The following is a 25,531-nucleotide window of genomic DNA, read 5'->3' on the forward strand; positions in this document are numbered from 1 at the left end:
GTCTGGAACCTTAGGTATGAGATCTGAAGCATGTGTTACAAGTTGAGATTCAGATCAAAACCATAGAGTTCCTAACTCTTTTTGTCTTAAATCATTTATTACTTACTATTTTTATTACATAATGAATGCAACCCTGAAAGAACAAATACATTGTAAAGGTTGATGCACAATTAGAATAACATTGTGAAGCAACCAAAAGTTAGGTAGCAAAAAATACTGTTATTGATTCCTTTACTTTAGTTTGCACATAAGAGGGAAAACATTGGTTCTGCTTTCGTTTATTTCAGCATCTAACTGGGAATGGCATCTTCTATCAGCATTGAGAGCTGATCTGTTAGCTGAATCTCAGTTCCCTAGGGAACTGCCCAGTTGACATACAGTTCTTTTCTTAAGTAAAAAAGAACTAGAATGCTTTGGGAAGTAAGAGACACCAAGGAGAAGTAAAAGACAACGACCTCTGCTTTCTGGCTCCTACCCATGTAGAGGGACTACACTTTTCTTTGTGGCAGAGGCAGAAAACAGAGGTCTTGTTTACATAAGTGGATCTTCCAGCAAAGAACGAATTGCTCTTTTTGCAGTGGTAAAGGAATAATGTTCCAGTTTCTGCTTAAAGAAACAGAGAGCATGCCCTTCTGCAGATAGCATTGTGGCTGTGGGCCGCCCCACTCCATGTTGTTCCATGGCTCAGCTGGTTTCCTTGGTAAATTGGATTGCCCCCAGCAACCCCAACTTCTCAAACTGTTGTCTTTTGCAGAGTTTGCAGGTATAAATCTTTCATATTGAAAGAGGACAGCATTTTAAATGGAAAACCTAAAAAAAAAATCATGAGAATACCTTTACCATTTCAAGTTTCAGGAATTATTTTTCTAATGTTAGTTATTTATTTTTAGAGAGAGTGTGTGTGCACAAGTGGGGGAGGGGCAAAGAGAGAGAGAGAAAGAAGGGGAGAGAGAATTCAAAGCAAGTTCCACGATATCAGTGCAAAGCCTGACTCAGAGCTCAAACTCGGAAACAGAGATTGTGACCTGAGCCAAAATCAAGAGTAGGACATGGAACCAAGGCACCCATGTGTCCCAAGAATTATTTTTTTGCCTCTGACACTCAAATGATGTTTTCTTAGAATAGTGGTTCTGAACAGTTTACATTTTTCTTGAGTTGTGCTTTTTTAAAAAAGTTTATTTATTTGTTAATTAATTTTATTTATGTATTTATTTATTTACTTACTTACTTACATACAAGTTGGTTAGCATATAGTGCAATAATGATTTCTGGAATAGATTCCCGTGATTCATCCCCTATGTATAACACCCAGTGCTCATCCCAACAAGTGTCTTCCTTAATTCCCCTTACCCATTTAGTCCATCCCACCACCCACAACCCCTCCAGAAACCCTCAGTTTGTTCTCTGTATTTAAGAGTCTCTTATGTTTTGTCCCCTTGCCTGTTATTATATTATTTTTGCTTCCCTTTCCTTATGTTCATCTGTTTTGTATCTTAAATTCCACATATGAGTGAAGTCATATGATATCTGTCTTTCTCTGACTAATTTTGCTTACCATAACATTCTCTAGTTCCATCCACATAGTTGCAAATGGCAAGATTTCATTCTTTTTGATTGCCGAGTAATACTCCATTGTATATATGTACCACATCTTCTTTATCCATTCATTTGGGCTTTTTCCATACTTTGGTTCTTGTCGATAGTGCTGCTATAAACATTGGGGCATCTGTGCCCTTTCAAAACAGCACACCTGTTTCCCTTGGATAAATACCTGGTAGTGCAATTGCTGGATGGTAAGATAGTTCTATTTTTAATATTTTGAGGAACCTCCATACTGTTTTCCAGAGTGGCTGCACCAGTTTGTATTCCCACCAATAGTGCAAAAGCATTCCCCTTTCTCCACATCCTCGCCAGCATCTGTTGTTGCCCAAGTTGTTAATTTTAGCCATTCTCAACAGTTTACATTTTTAAGTTACCTGGGGCACTTAAAAAAAAAATAACCGCGCCTGGGTCCTTTCCCCAGGGATTGTTATTAGCTGATCTTGGAGTGATCTGCTTCCATCTTTATATCTCGGACATGATCAACCACCGACAATATCATATAATGGAGTTGAGGGAGTGGTATGTCTAAAACAGAACTCAGAGTACTTGGCTTTAGTTGCAGACTACCAACTTCTACCCACGTGGCCATCTTAGCATCCTCGAGCCTCACTTTTCCCATCTTAAAAATGAGAATACCAATATCTCCTTGTTCTTGGAGTCCACATTTGTGTGTCAAAGTAAAAAATATATATAGTTTTTAAAATACTTTGAAAGTGTGCTTTAAACTGTAATGGATGTGATACTTAAGAATATGGGTGAAAATTCAGGTATTTTAAAAAGTGTACTATTTGTTATTTTTAACTGCCATCTATTCATCTGTTTGATCTTGGGACCATGGGCAGGAGGCCCAGACTCATTTCCACATGATCTGATCCAGGCCAATCAGAGGATCCTTCACTAAAAGGATGGAGAATTTCTGTGGTCAGGTTTCCGTTCAGGTGCAGAGGCAGAACCCAGACCTGTCTGCCCTGAGATCTTGTCCTGGCCTTGACCCCAGTCTGTAGAGGTGCCCAAATTTCCAAGCTTCATTCTCACTTCATCATCATCATCTTCTTTTTTTTTTTTTTCTGTTACACAGTTGCAACTACTCTCCTTTACAGGAAACTGAAATGATTCAGCCTTGACCTTTAGCAAAGGGCTCATTTCCTTGACACATCCTCAAAGACCCGTGTTCTCTGTAGGCTCAGGCTGTCTGAGAAGGACAGGGAGGGCTGCTACTCCCCCACCCATCACACTGCTGGCTGACCTGACTTGGCTTCATTTCTTTCTTCTTCATGGGCTCCTCTGAATGTAATCCTTCATAGTGTGCCTTCATTTAAACAGTCCAGGAAGAGAGATAATGATGTCTTGGAGGCAGAGAGCAGGAGAAATCAGGAGTTTTCCTGGTGTGTTAAGCATTCCATCAGGGAAAAAAGGCTATGGATATGATAGAGCAACCAGTGTGCTCCTGGTTCCAGCCTTGGATCCATCATTGTGTGACCTTGGATGAGTAATTTAACCTCTTTGGGTCACAACATCAACATCCGTGGATGGGGCTCCTAAGTGTATTGTGTCAAACAATTAAGAGTGTTATAAGTTAAGTACTTTGTAGATACTAGAAATTTTTTTTATACCAGAAACTTTAAAATGTTGAATAATGATGATGATGAAGAGGAGGATAAGGAAGAAACTGGGCTGTGCACTTAGACTGAAGAATTTTTGTGTGTTTGTTTTAATTCCAGTAGCTACTTCAGATGGCCTAGAAGCAAATGCTTTTTTGAATCAATATTCAGTGCCCATATTCACTCAGGAGATAATAGAGCACAGAGCTGTAGGTTGCTAGGAACTTTCCTATTAGTGAATCTTTTGTTCTTCTAAGAAAAGGAATTTATTTTGCATCAAAGAGAATTTACAATTAGTAGGCTGTGGTCCTCTTGCTTGAGGAAGTGTTTCTCTTTCTCATCATTCTATTGCATGTGTGTGCACATGAGTATACACACATATACACGGGTTAATTAATGCGAAATCTATCATCAGTAAAAAAAAAAAAGGCAAACAGCTTCAGCAGCTTCTATGCAAAAACTGCTTATTGTTACCCAGCACAACACATTATTATGAACTTTTTCTCACACAAAAGCTTTGTTTTATCTGTTATGAAGCTCTGTTTGGAGAATTAACAAAAGGACATGTCCTCAATTTTCAGCTTCTATAAGTTAAAGCATAGTTTTTGTCGATTCTGATGACAACCTGGAAAGAATATATCATATATTTTCCACTGGGCAAGATACGCACTGCAAAAATCTATCAGAATTTGATAACAAGAATGTGTGGTGAGGTTATTAGTGATGAACTACTCCACCACCCCTCATATTCGCCTGGGTCAAACCTGTATGGATTCTGGTTGTTGTTCGAGAAGACGGTGTTATGGTTACACAGCAGACATTGTTCAAAGCGTGGGTACTTCGAGAAAGTGCCCACAGGGTTCTTTTGTCTGAACTTAAACAGAGGGTGAGGTAGGGTATTAGGAATTAGGATGTGTGGAGTTTTCTTAAGACAAGGTTAGTATCTGGATGATCCTGGGGAGGGAAAAGAGGCTTAGAGATAGAATATGAGAGATCATGGGGGCTAAGCTGGCCCAACATTATGCAAGAAACTGAGAGTTCATGAAGGCACAAAACAGAAGTACTTGAAGTCTTAGATTGCTTTCCCAGGTGTGTCTGTGTCCTTATCTAGGCATAATAGCTAATGTTCCTGACAGATGAATTTGACTTCTATTGTCTTGGAGGCCTTGGGCAAGTCACTTAAAGCTGCAGTTTCAAAGGTGAGAATATAGTACCTACAGGGCCGGCATATATGATGTGACAGGAGAGTTCCTGAAGGTTATATCTAATTCAAAATGCACAGAATTCAAGACTAATCCTGAAAAGTGAGGCAAGGCATTGATTAAGCCTGGAGCCAGGCTACCTGAATTAAAATTCTGCTTCTGCTACTAACCTTTACTTTATCTGCAAAATGGGGATAATAATAGTTCTACCACATAGGATTTTGTTGGAAAAATAAAGGGGATGTTGCCTATGAAGTGCTTAGTTAGTATTAGCTTTCATAAATAGTCATACATATTCATAAGTATTTCATACTTGCTTTCAATAAGTATTAGCTTTCATTCTAACAATTATGATTTTCTAGCAAAATTGGTACATGTGACCAAAGTATAAATACTATTTAAAACTATCTAGGCTTGTCATTTAAATTAGGCAATTCTTCATACTTTTAAAACTTGAGAGCCATTTACTATATTTGAAATTTTGTAAATAAAGTGAGGCCGTGTTGATATTTTTATATTAAGTGATTTCAAATTTGCATAATTGAAATTTGCATGACTCTAATTTTCATAAAATGTGACTATCCCTGGATCTCACTGGGCTGTCACAAGCATTAAATATGCTAATGTACACCAGTCTGACTTAGCTCAAGGCCTGGAATTATTAATAATGATGATCTCCAGGCAGTGAGAACCAAGATTGGGCACTTGGGATAGAAAAAAGTGACTGTTTCTCCATTATAACTTGCAATAATTCACCTAATAATTGACTCTCCTTCTGTTCCAGCACAGAACTGATTTGTTAGGAGCATGAGGGAGGGACTTGATAACTATTGTCTACAGACCTCCATGCCAGGGGGTGTTTCAGAAAACTAGGGCAAATTTATGAACTCCATCAGACTCTCTTCAAATTCCACATCAAGGGATTGAGGACATATAGGATGTTTTCTCTTCTCTAATACTTAAACAAAAAAGCATGCAAAATTGTAGATCTTAAGAGGAAAGTGTCTTAGTATGTAGTGAAAAATCCTCAGGACTCCTGCCTTGTATCCCATACTGCCCCTGATCAATTACGATATCAGTTTTTAGCGTAGACTCCAAAATCAATTTACTGTGGACAAAAGTCTGCTTTAGGTTTATAACAGACTCCAAAGGGAATCTGTCTGTCTCCCCAGAATTAAATTTTATCTATCTATCTATCTATCTATCTATCTATCTATCTATCTATCTATCATCTATTCTTTGTTTATCCATTTATCTACCAAACATATATTAAGATTTTACTATATGTTAAGCACTGTGTTAAGTTTTGGAGAAAAAGAAAAACAAGTGACTGGGTTGCAGACTTTAAGCACACACACAGTCCAGAGTGGGAAGAATTGATTGTCACTTACAATAGTAGGTAATAGTAAGTTCAGTGATAAGGGATGCTAACTCAGCCTTGGGGATGAAGGAAAGTTCATTGCAAGGAGTTATGTCACAGCTACTGGGAAAACAATGACTTCTGAAATTTCCCAGAAAAATAAGACTTGTAGTGAACTCTCATAGTCAAGTTGGTCTCTAACACTTGCCATTGGTAAAGATTAAAGCTAAAAATGTATCAGGTCTGCAAAGAACCAAACTTTAGCCCGTGTTCAAGTTCAGATTGTATTTTAAAAACAAGCAGGCAACAATTTGTGAGGAAAACTGCAACCACAAGATAGCAAAACCAAAAGTGACAAGGACAGTGAAAATCATATTAATTCAAAGCCCAGCAGTACCTAGAAAATGTCATGGAAATTAATTCTGGTTCTTTCCCTAATTTTGAGTCTAGAAACTGAACTTGGTTTGCACAATTTTGGGAGAAAAACAACTACCCTACAGTTATTTGTTCATCTATTTGCTCAGTAAATATCTTTTTTATCACTACTATGTGCTATATTTTTGCTGGGGATACAGCCATAGTCAAGATAGTCAAGAAGGGTGTGGTTAATGCCAACCAAAGTGGTCTAGGATACCAAACCACTTGTCATATTGTATTAATATAATGATACAAGGGTGCAAGTTGTTTACCTTGAGTGTGGAAGTAAGACACTGGGAGAGAACTCAGGGACCTGTGTAGGTGATCCTTGAGTGCAGATGGAATAGAAAACTGGCTGACCCAGGTTAGGTTAGTGTGATTAGTAAATCAAGGCTTATTGGCAAGGATAGGAACACAAGATGTTGGAAGAGTCTTGGGTGAGTTGTGTTCAAATCAGGACATCAGAACAGACTGCTTCTTAAATATGGTTGATTTTATTTTCTCAGAGTAGGGAGAACAAAGGAGGCAGCTAACAGGGAAGTACCCCCAAACACTTGATCATGATATTAATCATCTTACGTCCTCAACTATACCTTGAGCAATGAGTTTCATTATCTAGATAACTTCCCTTTCTAAAGGATCTTGGGCTTTCTGCTAATTTCTGATTTATTGAAACATAGGGACATTCTATTTAAAAACAACCTAAGGCAATGGTAAAATCTATGGTAGACATCTATGGTAAATGGTAGATTTATGGTAACATCTATGTTACCATAGATGGTAAACATCTATGTAGTTTTTATCTGAGAACAGCTTTTTTTTTTTTTATAATTGTTAAGATCTCTCTGAAAATGACTTCTCAATTTGGAGGCCTAACGATAAGTTTGATTTCCTGGCCACACTGGGAGTATCCCCCCTCTACCACCGCCACCCCCCACACAAACTCTTGGCCAAGGGATCTAAAGAGGGATTTTCAGACCAAAGGATATAATAGAAGACAACCTTGCAAACAAATTTCTGATGCCATGTTTCATTAATACCTTTCAATGGCAGCAGAAAGGAGCGGTGTCAGAGTGTAATTTCCTTTACAAAGTCAAGCAGAAAATGAATTTCTCATCGTGGGAGTCTGTACGGGTGAGCATGACTGTTTGGAAGCCAGCTTCTGAAATCACGGGAGCCAGTTCAGGGGAGCATTAAATTACCACAAAAAGGAAAACAATTTGCATCATTGAACTGTAATAGGAGTGGGGGAGGATTTTACATGACACGCAACCTTTTTAAAAGTTGTTTTGTAAAAGACAACTTTAGAGTTGTTATCATATTACACGAATTCTAATTTCCTGGATCACCATTGGTGTCCAATTAATGATCAGTCAGGTCTTAAAAAATACGTGAGAATATTTCTGTTAGTGATGAGGAGGTGATTAATAATAACTGAAAATTGATACACACTCCGGGTCTCACAAGATGTACCGAAGACCAGGCTGAACTCTACCTGAGGTTCTTGATGGTAGAAAGACTTCTTTTTTTTTTTTTAATTTTTTTTTTTCAACTTTTATTTATTTTTGGGACAGAGAGAGACAGAGCATGAACGGGGGAGGGGCAGAGAGAGAGGGAGACACAGAATCGGAAACAGGCTCCAGGCTCTGAGCCATCAGCCCAGAGCCTGACGCGGGGCTCGAACTCACGGACCGCGAGATCGTGACCTGGCTGAAGTCGGACGCTTAACCGACTGCGCCACCCAGGCGCCCCATAGAAAGACTTCTTTATGGAATACCCCACGAAGAAGATTTTGGATTTGGGATCTTACTCTTCCAGGTTAAAATCTCAACTCTGCCATTTACAGGCTGTATGCCCCAGGAGAGCTCGCCAAACACTTTGAGCCTCAATTTTCTTACCCGGAAAATGGAAAAAAGAATATCTATCTTATAATTTTGAAGTTAAGATAAATGAGGTGGCATTTATAAAATATTAACACAGTGCCTTACTGACAAATGATGTCTATTTACCTCCTGTGGTGTCTTTTCACATATATTATAAGGGTCAGGCCTACCACTTATTAAATTAGGTGCTTCAACAGGTGAGTCCCTGGAAATCAAGGCAAATGGCTTAGGAAGCATCTTCATTACTTCAAGGACAGGGCATGAAAAAAGTAGAATGATCAAAGTCAAGAGCAAAGAATGTGAAAATAAGATAGATTGAGAATGTAACACATTAATGTTCCATTGAGATTCATTACTGTGACTTTTGCAAAGCTGATCTTGACCACATAATTTGAATCATGAGACTTAATGACCATCTTCACAAAGTTCCTAGATTCTTAAACTGTGTTGAATATCACTGGATGATAAGTTCCTCCCTATTCTGATGACAAAGATATATGGGTTTCCAGATTTCAGATGTCCTTTTCTTGGACTTGCTTTCCCCAACTGGTCTGACAAAATAATGTTCCAATAACTCCAGTTATATTCTGCCTTGTCTTATTTGATTAGGTTGTTTTACTCTCTATTGCAAGTCACAAAATATAGGCCAAAAAATAATGGCCTCCCTATAATTTTTTTCTCCACATATGCAGTCATGGTGATCTGAAGCAACAAAAATAATCAAAGAATGATGATTCTGTGTGTAAAACCTTCAAATGGATATACTAAGAATAAGATTCAAGCTTCTTTTAATGGACTTAGTAAGGCTCCTATCTACCTCTGACCTCATCATCTCCCATTCTCTCCTTCAGTCACCATGCTCTAGCAATGTTGGCTTTTCTGGCCCCAGATTATAGTCACCAGCCTTGTTCTGGCCTCAGACTCTTTGCTTCACAATCTGTGCTCTTCCCAGAGGCTGGCATGACTGGCTGTTTGTAGTTATTAATTTCCTAGTACAAGGATTTATGCCTCAGAAAGACCTTCTTTAATCTGAAGTAGTCAGCCTTTCATTCCATTATGTCTTCTTAGGATGTCAGTATATGAACGTGTTTATTATTTATTTATTTGAGAGTGAGAGAGAGTGTGTGCATGTGTGCAAGTGGGGAAAGGGCAGAGGGAGAGAGAGAGAATCTTAAGCAGACTCCATGCCTGATGCTGGGCTTGATCCCATGACCCTGGGATCATAACCTGAGCCGAAATCAAGAATCAGAGGCTCAACTGACTCAGTCACCCAGGCACCCCTATATAAACTTATTTGTACTATTGATTTGTTTTCTTTAGACCATCCGTCTCCATCCCTCTCCCTCCACACTAAACACAAGTTCCATAAAGGGAGGACATCCGTCTCCACTGCTTAGAGCAGCACATATCACTTAATGAATGAATGAAATGGATGAATTTCTCTCTATTCTAAACTACTGCTGGCGGTTCTGTCTTCAGAACTGGTTCATAAACACATAAATCAAAAATAGTTTAGTGGAAGAATAGAAAACCAACTAGCTACCCCAAAGTTGTCCTCTTCTCCCCAGCAGTGATAAATGGGCTCTGGAGTAAGAATCAGAGGATCTGGCTTCCAGCCAGTGAATTACCTGTTTACCCCTTAGGCAAGGTATTTTACTCCTCCATGCTTCTGCTTCTTCATGTATTAATGAGGAAGTAGATAATTTCTTTTTTTTTTAATGTTTATTTTTTTTTGACAGAGCATGAGTGGGGGGGGGAGGGGGGGGCGCAGAGAGAGAGGGAGACACAGAATCCGAAGCAGGCTCCAGGCTCTGAGCTGTCAGCACAGAGCCCGACGAGCCTGGGGCTCGAACACCCAGACCGCAAGATCATAACCTGAGCCAAAGTCAGGCACTCAACCAACTGAGACACCCAGGCGCCCCGGAAGTAGATAATTTCTAAGGTGTTTTCTATTCTCGACATCTTATGATTTTTAATGAAAATGCTGGAATTTGGCAGTCTGATGCCATGGCAGATATTTACAAATTTTGTATGACAACATGGATGGACTTTGAGGGAATTATAGTAAGTGAAATAAGTCAGAGAAAGGCAAATACTGTATAATTTCACTTGTATGTAGAATCTAAAACAAAAATAAAAAATAAAAACACAAAAACAAAGAACCAAGACTCATAGAACACATTGGTGATTGCCAGAGGTGGAGGATGGAGGTTGTACAAAATGAGTGAAGGTGATCAAAAAGTACAAACTTCCAGCTGTAAAATAAATGAGCCATAGGGATATAATGCACAGCATGGTGACTATAGTTAATATTACATATTAATAATAGTATTGCATATTTGAAAGTTGCCAAGAGAGTAGATCTCAAAAGTTCTCATCACAAGAAAAAAAATGTAACTATGAAAAGTGATGGATGTTAGTTAGATTTATTGTGGTGATCATTTCACAATAAATACAAATATCAAATCATTGTGCCTTATACCTGAAACCAGCATAACGTTATATGTCAATTATATTTCAGTAAAAATATTACCTGTGAATGTTGTATATGCTGGTCCTATATTAACATATATCACAATTTCTAAGAAAAAAAATTTAATGCTTGCATGAGATTGAAGTTAATGGATAGATTAGCTATTGTTGAAATCTCTGGAGGTGCCTGGGTAGCTCAGTTGGTTAAGCGTCCAACTCTTAGTTCTGGTTCGGGTCATGATCTCATGGCTTTGTGGGTTCAAGCCCTGCATTAGTGCAGAGCCTGTTTGAGATTCTCTCTTTCCTTTCTCTCTCTGCCCTCCCCTACTCGTCTCTGTCTCTCTCAAAATAAATCAATAAACTTGAAAAAAAAGAAATCTCTGAACTTTGCCATGGGTTTATGTCATGAGTTTCTTACAAATCTCTAAGTACCAGAATGAGAGATAGGCAGCATCTTCTGCCCAGAGGAGACAACCAGACCTCACAGGTAGTGTCTGGAATTTTCATTACATCTATCCAAATAGCACTGTAACTTACAGCCATATTGCTTATAGAAGGTGGAGACAAAAGTGCTAGTTAATAAAAAGCAGTCTTTCCACTTTTCAAAGGACTCCTCTAACACTATGTAGGTAAACCTACAAAAAGATATGAACGATTCTAATACAGTCTACACGGCAGGGTTCTAACTGCACTTCTACTGATAAGTAGTTGTATGTCCTTTGACACTTTGGGCTGTGGTGAACTCATTTTTGAAATAATCTCACAGACCGTACAAATTCCCTGAAATTGTAATTCCAACTTCTAATTTCTCTGAGTAAATATCTACAATAAACAAAAACATGGAAATATATGCATAGAAATCTATTAAAGAGAAGAAACTGGTCAAAGAGGAAAGAAATTACATCTAAATGTATCTGTTAAGTATACCAGCCTTCTGCAGGTGGAGGAGAGGCTGAGAGACTATAGCAGGTGTTTTTCCTGCCTCTCATGAGAGGAAATTTAGTGCAGGGCAGCCAGAATGCAAAATCATTATTATGGGCCAATTGTTCAGTGACTTGTATAAAATGAGTTGGTTATTTGTCCTAAGGAGTGATCTCTACAGTAAAGGATACAAAGGGGCGCCTGGGTGGCTCAGTTGGTTAAGCGTCCAACACTTGACTTTTGATTTCGGCTCAGGTCATGATCTCAGGGTCATGAGATCTCTGGGTCATGAGATCGAGCCCCGTGTTGGGCTCTGTGCTCAGTGTGGAGCCTACTTAAGATTCTATCTCCCTCTGCCCCTCCCCTGCTTGAGCTCTCTCTCTCTCTCTCTCTCTCTCTCTCTCTCTCTCTCCCTCTCTCCTCTCTCTCAGAAAAAAATACAAATACAAATGAATAAAGGAAATAAGGAAGGAAGAAAGGAAGAGATATAATGAACAATACTGTCCAAATTGGGAAGCCTATACCTTTGAAAGATAAATATACCTCTAGCTTTATGAGGAACTCAGCAGGGATCCACTGATGATTATAGAAAAAGTAATGTGATTAGATTAAAATCTTAACTCTTTCCAGACAGGAAAAAAAAAATTTAATTGAGTTTTTCCTCTCGTAGTTATTTATTTTTAACATAATGAACTATTCCACATCTTCATTTTTGTTACCTTCTTTTCTGTTTGCTTTTCCCTTTCTTCTTTCCTATCTCCTGCTTGCATAAAGATGTTGATCTTCTACCCCTTCTATTCCATTTGTTATGTTAAAGATTGTCTTTGTAATTCAAATCTTCTGTTGGTTACTTTTAAATTTTTATTCCTACACTCATGAAAAATAGATTTAGAGCCATGTGTATATGGGTATACGTATCCATGTCAGGTTTGTAATAGTCAAGAAAACTCAGTGAACTTGAAGGTAGAAGGTCAATGCTTTTCTCAATGTTGTGCTTAAGAATAACTTATGGAGGATGGGCTCCTGGGTGGCTCGGTCAGATGAGCTACGGACTTCGCCTCAGGTCATGATTTCTAAGTTCATGAGTTCAAGCCCCATATTGGGCTCTGTGCTGACAGCTCAGAGCCTGGAGGCTGCTTTAGATTCTGTATCTCCCTCTCTCTCTGCCCCTCCCTCGCTCGTGCTCTCTCTCTCTCAAAAATAAATAAACATTAAAAAAAAGAATAACTTATGGAGGAGATGTAGCCTATGGTTATCTTTCAACAGGTTGCTAATAATTTTGAAAGATAAGTGTCTGCTCTTAAGTTCTTATTGTACACACCACTGCATATTAAACTAATTGATTGCCATGGATGCATAGTAAGTACCTGTGTTGAATATCTATCACTACATAACCAATCACTGCTAAATCTAGTGGCTTAAAAGAGCTATTTTCCTATTGTTATTTAAGCTCATGAATCTGCTACATTTCCTAAATTTGACTGGCTATATTTGTTCTCTGCCATGGGTTTTAGCTGGTCTTTGTGGCATGGGTACGTTACAAGTGCCAGATAAACTTTGAGATCTTCCATAGGGAAAGACTTCTTTTGAAACTCTACACAACACACATACATCTGCTACATGACTGCTGATATTGCCATGTGGCCTTATTAAAGCAGAAATACCTCCTAACAGGTCACAGTGATGGTGAATGTTTTCCCTTGGCATATGTTCTTTCCATTAGCTTAAGTATCAGATGGCCATAGTTGGCAACTCTATATCTTTTTTCAAAAAGAGCTCATCGAAGAATTCAAGGGTATATATCACTTATATCAAACTTTTTACTTAATAAAGCTCTATCATTTAAAGTTCCTGAATCCTAGGCAGAATTTAGTTTATTTTTAAATAATCAGGCAAATTGGGCACAACAGGAGCTTTTTCTTCACTGCACTTTTCCTAAATAAGTTCTCTGTTTAGATTCTGAGAGTTATTAAGAGCATTTATTTATAAACTGCAAGAAGCATTCACTCTCTCTCTCTCGCTCCCTCTCTCATTCTCTCATCCTCACTCCCTGTATTATTTCTTATGAACCTGCCCTTCCTTTTCACAAATATTAAGTGCCCCGTTTTACTCCATGATGGAGCATTGCAGTGAAATAATAGGTATTTGTTCTTATTCTAAGACTCTTTTTATATAAAATGTAAATCACAGCATCTTCCTTTTGCTTCCCTAATTTTGCAGCTCAAGCATGAGCAATTCAAGAGAGAAGCTAGAAAAGCCAATCCTAATATTTTCTTGCACATTTTAGCTGTGTTGCTGATGAAACATAAAGAATATACTATTTGGAACCTTTATATATACAATAGTCACCTTGTACTATTTCTCTTACCATACTCTACAAGTAGTTCAAATGAGCAAAAGAAATTGGAATTTAAGGGAAAATAAGCACACCAAGATTAACCACCCTCCCCTGGCATATACGAGCCACTTGGCTACTGTTAATGTAGCCTTAATCCATCCATGCCATGGTGAAAGACCATATGCCTGCTAAAAACCATAACAGTGAATGATTTGTCTTAGTTGCAACATTTTTTTTTTTAATTTTTTTTCAACGTTTATTTATTTTTGGGACAGAGAGAGACAGAGCATGAACGGGGGAGGGGCAGAGAGAGAGGGAGACACAGAATCCGAAACAGGCTCCAGGCTCTGAGCCATCAGCCCAGAGCCTGACGTGGGGCTCGAACTCACGGACCGCGAGATCGTGACCTGGCTGAAGTCGGATGCTTAACCAACTGCGCCACCCAGGCGCCCCAGTTGCAACATTTTTGATGAAAAAAAAATTTTCTATATTTCGTGACTTAGGTAATCTTTATAAAGAATAACTAAAATTTCCATATTAATTTGTTTTCATATTTATAACTCTTGAAAATCCACTGTTTCCCTCAGATGAAACAATTTCTTTATTCTTTTGATAGGCCAAATCTGAATCAAATTGAAAACAGGCAACTTCCTCCTTTGCTTGATATAGAATAAAATCACATTCTTCTGTTGAGATTCTTGGTTAAAAACATGGTAAGCTTTTGATTGTAGTGGTAAAGGAGCACTTCAAAGCATTGCTTCTGACCTGGGTCTTGGTTGTCGTTGTTTGCAATCTCTACTGAACACATAGGTATATGTGTACATATGGTCACACTACTTATAAGGTAATGATTTCCTTTTTCTCTTTTATATTCTAGGCTCATGCTTCATGAGGTACACCTTCATTTTGGTGAACTAAGAACAGTTTTTGTAAATCTCTGGGTCCCTCTTCTTGGCCTTTAGTGTTTCTTAAATCTTTGACTTTTCAGATGGTAGAGTTGCTCTGGTCCACTATTCTGTGTGACTATTTCTAGGACCCACTGCTGAAGTAGATGTTGAAATTATTATTAATGTTTTTAGGTGAAAAAAAAGCACTTTGTCACCAAATATGCCAGGTTCGTGCAGATTAAATGAAACTATGTGTTGCTGATTCAATTAAAAAAAAAAAAAAAAAAGCCTGCTTCTACAGAAATGTGAAGTGCTTTTATGTCTTGAACATGATTTTGCAGGAGAAATCAGACTCTTTCCTTTGGGTCTTTATTCTTTCTTCATATAAAAATGAAATTTCTTTGCAGAGAAGCCACATATCCCTGACAGTACAACCTGAGATCACGCTCTTAGAGAAACTAGAAGGACTGCGAGGCTCAGGATTGTGTTGACCATGTTAGCCAGTACTTTATTTGTTGTTTAATGTTTTTTAATGTTTATTTATTTTTGAGAGAGAGAGAGAGAGAATGTGAGCAGGGGAGGGGCAGAGAGAGAAGGAGACACAGAATTCGAAGCAGGCTCCAGGCTCTGAGCTGTCAGCACAGAGCCTGATGCAGGGCTTGAACTCACAAACAGTGAGATCATGACCTGAGCTGAAGTGGGTCATGCAATCCCACTAAAATTGCATAAAAGGAATAAACAAGAAAGGAATAAGAGTACAGGGGCAAAGAGAATTGGAGAGAACAGCAGTAGACGGAATCTGGCTTCAGCTGGAAGAGTGATAACTAACATGGCAGAGGAAGCTGCAACCTAAAAGCACACGGGATGGATACTAAGGACAGTTAATGTCCCGTGCTCCACCCTGGAAAGTCCCAGTGCACCATGAATGAAGGCATGGGCCGAAAGGGGGATATTAGTTAAATTAACGTATAAGGTGCTTACCATTTTCACCGCCCACAAGCATCTCTTCCCATCCATCCCTGAGAAAAAATGGAAGTTTATTGGCAGGAAAAATGGAAACAGAGAGTCCTGGGGGCATTGAGACACCCAGCATGGGTAAAGTCAGAGGTGAAATACCAAAATCAAAACAAGGAGATTGTGGGGCGCCTGGGTGGCTCAGCCGGTTAAGCGACCGATTCTTTTTTTTTTTTTTAATTTTTTAATGTTTGTTTGTTTGTTTGTTTATTTATTTATTTATTTATTTATTTATTTATTTATTTATTTTAGAGAGAGAGGAGAGACAGAGTGTGAGCAGGGAAGAGGCAGAGAGAGAGGAAGACACAGAATCTGAAGCAGGTTCCAGGCTCTGAGCAGTCAGTACAGAGCCTGACACGGGACTCGAACTCACGGACCACGAGATTATGACCTGAGCCAAAGTCGGATGTTTAACCGACTGAGCCACCCCGGTGCCCCACGTTTCTGATTCTTGATTTTGGCTCAGGTCATGATCTCATGATTTGTGAAATGGAGCCCTCCTGTGGGGGCTCTGGGCTGACAGCGTGGGGCCTGCTTGGATTCTTTCTCTCCTTTTCTCTCTCTGCCCCTCCCCTGATTATGCTCTCTTTCTCTCAAAATAAACAAACCTTTAAAAAAAGGATATTGTATTATATTATGAGACTGTCAATAAGCCTTCCTTTCTGTCCTCAGGATACCAGTACCAAGGCTTATAATTGCCCAGGAAACTCATGGGTCTCCCAGTAAAGATCTACAGGTAATGACATTTGGAGTGCCATAATGAAAAGGCTACCTGTGCATGGTGGGCTGACATTGGTATGAAATCTGCTCTATAGGAGACCTTTGGCAATATACTTTCAGTGGTTAGGGCTTTTTGGCACAGCCACTAAAAGTGTCAATTTTATTTTTTTTTAATTTTTTTTTTCAACGTTTATTTATTTTTGGGACAGAGAGAGACAGAGCATGAACGGGCGAGGGGCAGAGAGAGAGGGAGACACAGAATCGGAAACAGGCTCCAGGCTCTGAGCCATCAGCCCAGAGCCCGACGCGGGGCTCGAACTCACGGACCGCGAGATCATGACCTGGCTGAAGTCGGACGCTTAACCGACTGCGCCACCCAGGCGCCCCTAAAAGTGTCAATTTTATCACTGAAGTCAAGGAGTGCTGATTCATTCCCTTTGGGAAAATTAAATCTCTGAACAGTTGCAGAGTGGATGAGCAACGTTTCCATAATGTCTTTGTTTGAGTCCCCCAGAAGCAAACCGTGAGACAGGGATTAAGGAATAAAAAGCCTACTTGAAAGGTGATCCCGAAGAATACGAGAAGGGGAATGAACTCAGAGGAGGAAGGCAGCCAATAAAGTGCTCAATAACAGTCCAGTTACCACTGTCTATACGTGGAGCTTAATCCTTCTGTGGACCACGGGAGTCAGGGTACAATACACCTCACAGTCATCCCTCCGAGGGGTGAGTGAGCTGGGATATTCATGCAATGATTCCAACTTTGCATTGTTGAAGGGCAGCTCTGGGGAGTATTAACTCCTTGGCGCTTGCAAACTGCCACATAGGCAGCAAAGAGAGCTCCAAGAACCAGGGAGAGTCTTCAAGTAAAGCAGGGATGCTGTTGGAAGTCTAGTAGGTATGCAATGGGTGGAAAGTGCTAGAGAATTTGGGTGGGGCACCAACAGCATCTGCTACACTTAAAGAATTACTAATCTTCTTAAATTTGCTACCTGGACTATAATGTATTTGGGACCCACATAATTAAAGACCATAGTAATACATAAAAGCCTTCTTTATATTATTTGTTTATTTTTCTAAATAAGTAGATAATTTTTGTACATGAATCTTGAGTCTACTCAAGTTTCATGGAAAAGACTGATTTTAATTATTTTTTAAGAGATTGTCCCCAAGAACATTTGAAAGCATATTTTAATCAACCTGGTAGTAACCTTTCTTTTCTCTTAAGTGGATCCCATTTTTATTTCCAGAAAAAATGATATTTAAGGTCAAAGATGGTGAAACTTTTATAAACTGAGGCATATTCTAAGAGTCAAATACAACTAGAGGAGAAAAGGAACATACTTCACTAATAATGGGCCAAGAAAAGTACCCAGAGGAAGAACGTTTAGCTACTTGGGGTGCCTGGGTGGCTCAGTTGATTGAGCTACCGACTTTGGCTCAGGTCATGATCTCGTGGGTCGTGAGTTCTGGCCTACATCAGGCTCTGTGCTGAAGGTGCAGGGCTTGCTTGGGATTCTTTCTCTCTCCCCCTCTCTCTGTCGCTCTTCCCTTTGTGCTTTCTCTTTCTCTCAAAATAAAATTAAAAAAAAATATATTAAAAACCTTTGCTACTGGGGCGCCTGGGTGGCTCAGTCGGTTAAGCGGCCGATTTCGGCTCAGGTCATGATCTTGCGGTCCGTGAGTTCGAGGCCCACGTCAGGCTCTGTGCTGACAGCTCAGAGCCTGAAGCCTGTTTTGGATTCTGTGTCTCCCTCTCTCTGACCCTCCCCTGTTCATGCTTTGTCTCTCCCTGTCTCAAAAATAAATAAAACGTTAAAAAAAAATTAAAAACCTTTGCTACTTATGGAAACTAAAGCATATTCCTATCTACAGCTCCCTCTAATCTTCAAAGGTGAAGCAAAATCTTCAAAGTCCCCAGACACTGCTGGACAGAGAGAGAGCCATGAAAAGAATGGTGGGGAAGCCTGTGTATTGTGTATGTGTCTCCTTATTCACGAAAGAAAACCCAACCAGTCCACTGGCAAAAACATTTGGCCACTCCGAGTTCCCTTTGCTCATGAAAAAAAAAAATCTTTTTTTTGTTGTTTTTAAGGCCAAGAGGCAAACAATGTAACTGGGAAAGATACTGATTTCTTATGGCCCACACATATGTGTGGCACATCAAATTTTTAGCTGACAGTAATACTGTTTTCAGCACATATGCCTCTATTTATTTCTTACCATTAATTACATCCTAGGTATACAAATGGCTTTTATTTTTGTTGGATACCAGCAGAACAAACGTTTCTTGGGGAAAGCATGAAAGGTCAGAAGCCAAGTCCCTGTTTTGTATTTTCAGTCTTATAGTATGTGGCCTGAATATCTTAGATACAATACCAGAAAAAGAGGCTATTTTCTTCTTGAAATTGAGATCTATTTTAGGAGTAAGGAGCAGCCTGGATGTGTCTTCAGATTAATTTTTCTTCCAAAACATTCTTCCCATAGAATTCTTTCTCTGAGTTGTTTTAATGCAATATCTGATTAAGTCATTGTTTTTCATTATGGCCATGCAGTTTTTCCATATTTCTCAAAATGAAATTTATTATTTGGTTTAGTTGTTGCTTGGCTTGTTTTGTTCCTATATTTTGGAGAGGCAAGATGTTAAAATATTATTTCATGAAGTACTTCGAAATGCTACACATGTTTGGAATTATTCACATTTTATAACTTATGGGCAGTTACATAAACTTTTCCATTTGCTACTTGAATTGTTGTTTGTTTTGCATTGGGAGCGTTACTTCAAAAACTAAATAACTTCTCTCAGTACATTCCAGATACTTTTCCAGGTACAGAATTACACTTTTCTCCCCCATTTGTTTCATCTAATTTCATATTCCATGGGAAGGTGTATCTAAAATAAACAAAAAAATACAGTAAACCAATAAAAGCAACAATTCTCCAATAAGCTCAAGTCTTCTTCTTCTTCTTCTTTTTTTTTTTTAAGAAAACATTTATTATTACCTGTTATGGATTGAATGTTTCTCTCCCCACTCCACCTTCATTCAGATGTTGAAGCCCTAACCCTAATGTGACTACCTTTGGAGATAGGAACTTTACGGAAGTCAGTAAGGTTAAATAAGGGTGGGGCTCTGATCAAATAGGATTTGTGTCCTTATAAGAAGAGATTGCAGAGAACCCACTCTTTCTGTCTCCACCATGTGATGACACAGTGAGAAGACAGCCATCTACAAGCCAGGAAGAGCTCTCACCAGAAATAAAATCAGCTGGCCTCTTTGGAAGGCATAACAATGATCATGAATTGCTTCACTCCTAAGAATAAATTGTCATATTGTGGAAATTAGTTAATTTAGGTTTGTTTGCATTCTCAGATCTCTGATATATTTAAAAAAAACACTTTGATTTTATAGCTTACCTGGCTTGTTTTTGTTAAGGTGGAAGAAATGATAACGTGATTTTCCTCATCTTTTTTGAACGTGGAAATCCCTAAAGCTTTAAAAATGCAATTTGAAGGCATTTCTGACTTTATGTTGGTCTCGTTTTAGAGATCTACAGTGGAATTTACTAAAAATGATTTGCTAGCTGCACAGTACATTGTTTTATCTTTGATTAACATCCATCAACTGGCTAATGAATTTCAATGATTGACAAATTTGTAGATAATATTCTACTTTAAATAATGTTTCATTTACTGGAACATAGACATTGGGTTAGGCCAGGCCAGCCCAGCGTTTACTTAAAATTACTGCCACTGTATGTAATCAGCTTTTTATTGGTCCTTGACCTGCTATGATTTTTTTCACTAAATCTCTTCCATTATCCTTGGAGGAAATGTCATCATCTTATTGTCTTAGCTATTTTATTTACAATTTCATCTGTACTTATTTATATTTATCTCTATTGTTCATGTTTATACTATGTTTTTTTTAAAAATGTGGGATGTTTCCTTTTAAATTTCATTTAAGAAAAATAATCTGCATTTATTGGAATTTTTTTTTTTTAATTTTTTTTTTCAACGTTTATTTATTTTTGGGACAGAGAGAGACAGAGCATGAACGGGGGAGGGGCAGAGAGAGAGGGAGACACAGAATTGGAAACAGGCTCCAGGTTCTGAGCCATCAGCCCAGAGCCTGACGCGGGGCTCAAACTCACGGACCGCGAGATCGTGACCTGGCTGAAGTCGGACGCTTAACCGACTGCGCCACCCAGGCGCCCCATGCATTTATTGGAATTTATTAAAGAAAAGTCACGCTTAATTTTATTTTAGAGCTGAAATATGTATTTCTTGTCCTTCTTGTCCTATAAACATGTCCTTCTCCAGTTACCCCCCTTTCAGTAATCTGAGCTGTACAAGTCTCATTGCCTGCGTGTCATAAAACTGCGAATGTGCCAACTGACATCATAATCATTTTCTTAATTCACTCATTAATTCATTTGTCTTTTAACAAATGGTCATTGAGAACTCACCAGGCACTCTGCACGTGCTTGATACTTGATACAATAGTAAGCAAGAGTCGTTGACCTGGATCGATTATATTACACTGTCTCACATTCTTTCATGTTCATACCTTTTTAGTCAATGATTTTATGTGATGCTTTTCAGAGATGCTAATGTCAGTAACATAACTCACTTTTCAGTATTCTTTTGCAGTGCTGAGTCAAGTTAAAGGTGAAAAGCCCTTATTTGGCTTGTAGAATCTTAGATTTATTGATTTACTGTTGCCTTAATAGACATTCCAGGTGGCAGGTCCAGGCTAGCACCTGGCAGATAGTCCCACTAAGAATCATATAAGAAATTGAAAATATACTTAACTAACAAGATTTCACACTTACCCCATTTTTAACCTCCCTTTAAACATACTAAGAACCCAAATTTTTATGGATGGAGATACATTGAAAGAACATACAAGAGGAGGCACCACAGGTTTTGTTCTTCTTCTTTTTTAAAAAATTTATGTATTTATCTTGAGAGAGAGTGTGAGCAGGGGAGGGGCAGAGAGAGAAAGAGAGAGAGAGGATCCCAAGCAGGCACCATGCTGTCAGCACAGAGCCTGATGCAGAGCTTGAACTCACAAACTGTGAGATCATGACCTGAGCCAAAACCAAGAGTCGGTTGCTTCAACTGACTGAGCCATACAGGCACCCCTGCAGCTTCTGTTCTAATTCTTAGATATCAGGTGTCATGGGAGATATCTGCCTATCTTTTTGTGATCCCATGGCATCTTCTTTTACCAGGACCTGACATTCTAAAGGGTGATTGGTATAAAAATTCTCAAGATTGCCAAATGTCCTTGAAATTTCATGAGTAAAGAATAGATTATTCTGTTTTGCTCAACTAATGAGTTTGCAATACATTAACATTTCTTGATGAAACAAGGTTGTCAGTTAGTTAAGCCATTTTTTTAGGATGAGAAGAGTTGTGTTACTATGACCCTGAGCTATTTTTTTATCAATCAGTGGTCGATTATTTTAAATTTTCAGGATTGCCTACCTTTATCAATCCTTCCTCCTTCCCTAACAGTTTTATCTGTTACCAGTAACAGCCAGCTAGTATAACTTTTCATCATTCTGTGTATTCATGGTCGGTACTTAGATTCAAGTGTGATTGACAGAGTTCTCAGTATATTGGTTGCTTCGAATATGGCCCATCTGGATGGACCAAACGTTGAAAACTGTTCTCTTTTGGAAACAGAATTTAACTGCTGCTATATATCAACACTTGGATACCCTTGGGGAAGCTTTATCTAAATATATCTTGTACTAAATGTAATGTGAAGGCCCTTGTAGCACTGGTTGTAAACATGTGACTCCAGGAGAGGTTCCTGAGAATGAGGTGGGTGGGGCAGAACCACCCACCATGACTTGCGACTTCCAACAGAGCCATTTGCACCACCACAAGTCACTGATAGCCCTGCCTTGCTGGCCTTCCTGGTCACCACCAATAAGCTCCTCCCTTTCTATTCTATCTCCAGAGAGCAGTTAAGAGCAAGGTGGAGAATATGTTGCTTGGAGAAGTAAATACTTAGACTGCACATAAATGTATTGGATGTCAACTGAGGTTTTCTATAGATAACTTGCAATCCTTAAGTAGGGGAGATGGACAATCGAATTATTGATTTCAAGTTCAAAATCAGATAGGTTGGCCCATAATTCTTTTGGAGAAAAGCAGAGAACTATTTAGTCATAGCACTGAAAGTGGAGGCTGAAGCAAAGGAGAACACATTTTTGTACCCTAAAACTCACATGATGCAAAGCTTTTTTATTGAAAGAAAAAAAAAAGACCCAAGAGTTTAGAGAATCGTGTTCCATGGCCCTGTCTCTGGAGTAGCCCAAAGAATGAGTTACAAATACACATTTTACCATGTTTATATGCCTGAATTAATGGTTGATTATATTCTACCATGTTTTTTTTTTTTTTTTTATTCTACCATGTTTGAAATTAGCTAGACATATACATATTGAGGCTAATGGAAAGAGAGGGTAGAAGATGCCATGAGAAAATGTCTGGTGGAAAGTTAGGTATGCAAGTTGAATTTCCTTTCTACACCTTCTACTCCTTGGAAGATTCCTTAAATCTTAATATAAATCTCATCTTCATCATCCTTCTCCCTGATTCTCTTCCCTTTCTCAGAGCTTGATGGGTGTACTGCCTGGGTCTTGGATTTCTTAGTCTGTCAGAAGCCTGCATCATGCTTACCATGGAGATCTAACAGCATTTTCTTGCCCCACACCACCCCCGAAACCCACTGATCACTTTAAGGGAGGTTGGAATGCTCTCTTATACTCAGTTTCCATGCAATGATTCAATTTAACACACATACACATTGACACATCGTGCTAACTAATGTGGCAAGAACCGGGCATATAAACGGGCAGATATAGTCTAAACATCTGCTGTGGTCTCCTGCACATGTTAATCTTGATTAGTCAGTACTGTAATTTAAGTCCAGAATCCTTCCAATAACTTCTATTACTTCTTTCCTCGTTTTTTTCTGACTTTGCATTCATGCGTCAGTGTGCACGTATTGATTCAGACCTACGCCAACCAGTAGACAAGTATAAGTCCTGTGGCCATTACCCCTGAGCAACTGAATTGTACTAAAATTTTTTCTAACTTTAAAAACTTTAATGAAAAGTTGAAGGATGATGTGGAAGGATCCCATTACACACTTTCTGGTTTTCTTCCTTCTTTTTGGCCTATTTCTCTCATTCTTCATCATGTCAAACGACTTGGCCTTGACCACTTGACCTTCTCTACCACATGCCCCTTAAAAATGTAAAAATACACTTTTTTACGTGCTTCTCTTATATGGTGCAGCTCCAGAAATCAAGGCTACTTCCATAGAGGGAACTCTACCCCTCCCTTCAAGTGTAGACAAATGAGTTATTCAACAATTAATGGTGCAGCAAAATAAATGTGACCGCCAATGTAGACAAGTCTCTAGGGAAATTTGGATCTCCAAATAACTTTAAATAATGTAAAAAAATCTGCATACATTAGAAATGGGATATCTGAATAGAAGAAAACTAGAGGTAGTCAAATATCTACCCCTAAATCTGCATCAGGTCAAAATAATATCTTCTGTTTTCCAGATTTTCAAGAACCTCTTATTTCTATTTTATAGAAAATGCTCCAGAGTAGAGAAGTTACAGTAATTATAAAGATCTTCCCAAATTGTTCTGCAAACATAATATGACCCCGATATCATGAATGAAAAAAAGAATGCATAAAAAGCTTCATTTTCTTTAACAGTTTACAGGTACTAGTCTAAATTTTTTTCCTGAGTCAATGTTAAAAAGTTAAGTTTTTAAAAATTTGCTCATTTTATGTTTCCCAACTTGTTAGCATATTAGCATTAATTCCATTCTTTTATTATGTTTTTAAATTTAATTTTATCAAAGTATCACATACATGAAAATGTGCATAAAACTCTTATAAGGTAGATTAATATTCAAAAAAATAAATACAAATAAAAGCAGTACTCAGAAAATTAATACAATATATAAAGTATCAGAAGTCCTCTCCATTTTCCCTGAGGGAAACTATGTTAATAAACGTTATTCTGCCTTGTACAACCATAGACTGGTTTTGTGTTTTTGAACTTTATCTAGCTGAATCATATGGTATATACTCTTGTGTCTGGTGTTTTCTCTTAAGGTAAGGGTTTATCCATGTTTTAGAATGTAGTTACAATTTGTTAGCTTTTATTAGTGTGTGGTATCCCTTTGTGTAAATATGCCACAATGTATTTATTTCTTCTATTATTTTATTTTATTTCAAAGTTGATTTATTTATTTTGAGAGAGAAAGAGAGCGAGCGAGCTGGGAGGGGCAGAGAGAGGGAGAGACAGAACCCCAAGCAGGCTTTGGGCTGTCAGTGCAGAGCTCGACAGGGCTTGAACTCATGAACCATGAAATCATGACCTGAGCTGAAATTAATTTTAGAATAGAATTGCTGGATCACAGGGTGTGAACATGTCTAAGCATCTTTCTAAATGGGTGCCCCAATTTAAATTCTAAACAGCATAGCTGTAATATAATGCCCCCCCCCACCCCCCTGCAGCACACACAATTGGTGTTCAGTGTTTTTCATTCATTACAGGTGTGTAATAGTACCTCGTTTTGGTCTTAATTTTCATTTATTTATGATTAATGAGACTGAGCCCTTTATGTTTACTGCTCATTTGCATGCCTTTCATATTGTGTGGAAGTCTCTGAGCCCATCTGCTTTCTCTTACTAAGTTAAAAAAAATATATAGTCTAGATGCAAATCTTTCATCATATACATACGTGGAAATTATCTTTGACCCCCGAAGTCTTTCCCTTTCTCTCTCTTAAATGGTGTCTTTTGAGAAAGAGAGTTTTTTCTTTATTTTAACTTAGACTAATTTATCCGTTTTTCTCCTTTTTGGGTTTTTGCTGTTCTTGCAGCTTGCTTAAAATATCTTTGCCTAACATAGGATGTTAAAGACATCCTTCGATGTTTTCTTCTAGAAACTTTATTGTTTTACTTTTCTTATTTTAATCTGTGTAATCCATTTGGAATTGGTGTGTGTGTGTGTGTGTGTGTGTGTGTGTGTGTGTGTGAGAGAGAGAGAGAGAGAGAGAGAGAGAG

The 25,531-nt window shown here is 38.4% G+C and overlaps 1 long non-coding RNA gene across 1 annotated transcript in view; it reads right to left on the reverse strand.

The window, feature by feature from the left end:
* Positions 1 to 266: 266 nt before the first annotated feature.
* Positions 267 to 25,531, reverse strand: part of LOC147577112 (uncharacterized) — a 32,442-nt gene continuing 7,177 nt past the window's right edge. Inside the window, exon 3 of the long non-coding RNA XR_015255746.1 lies at positions 267 to 810. This is a non-coding gene — a long non-coding RNA (uncharacterized LOC147577112). The remainder of the gene's footprint in view (positions 811 to 25,531) is intronic.

Source organism: Puma concolor, chromosome C2 (genome assembly GCF_028749965.1).
Source record: "Puma concolor isolate L17-30 chromosome C2, mPumCon1.1.hap2, whole genome shotgun sequence".
Classification (NCBI taxonomy): Eukaryota; Metazoa; Chordata; class Mammalia; order Carnivora; family Felidae; genus Puma; species Puma concolor.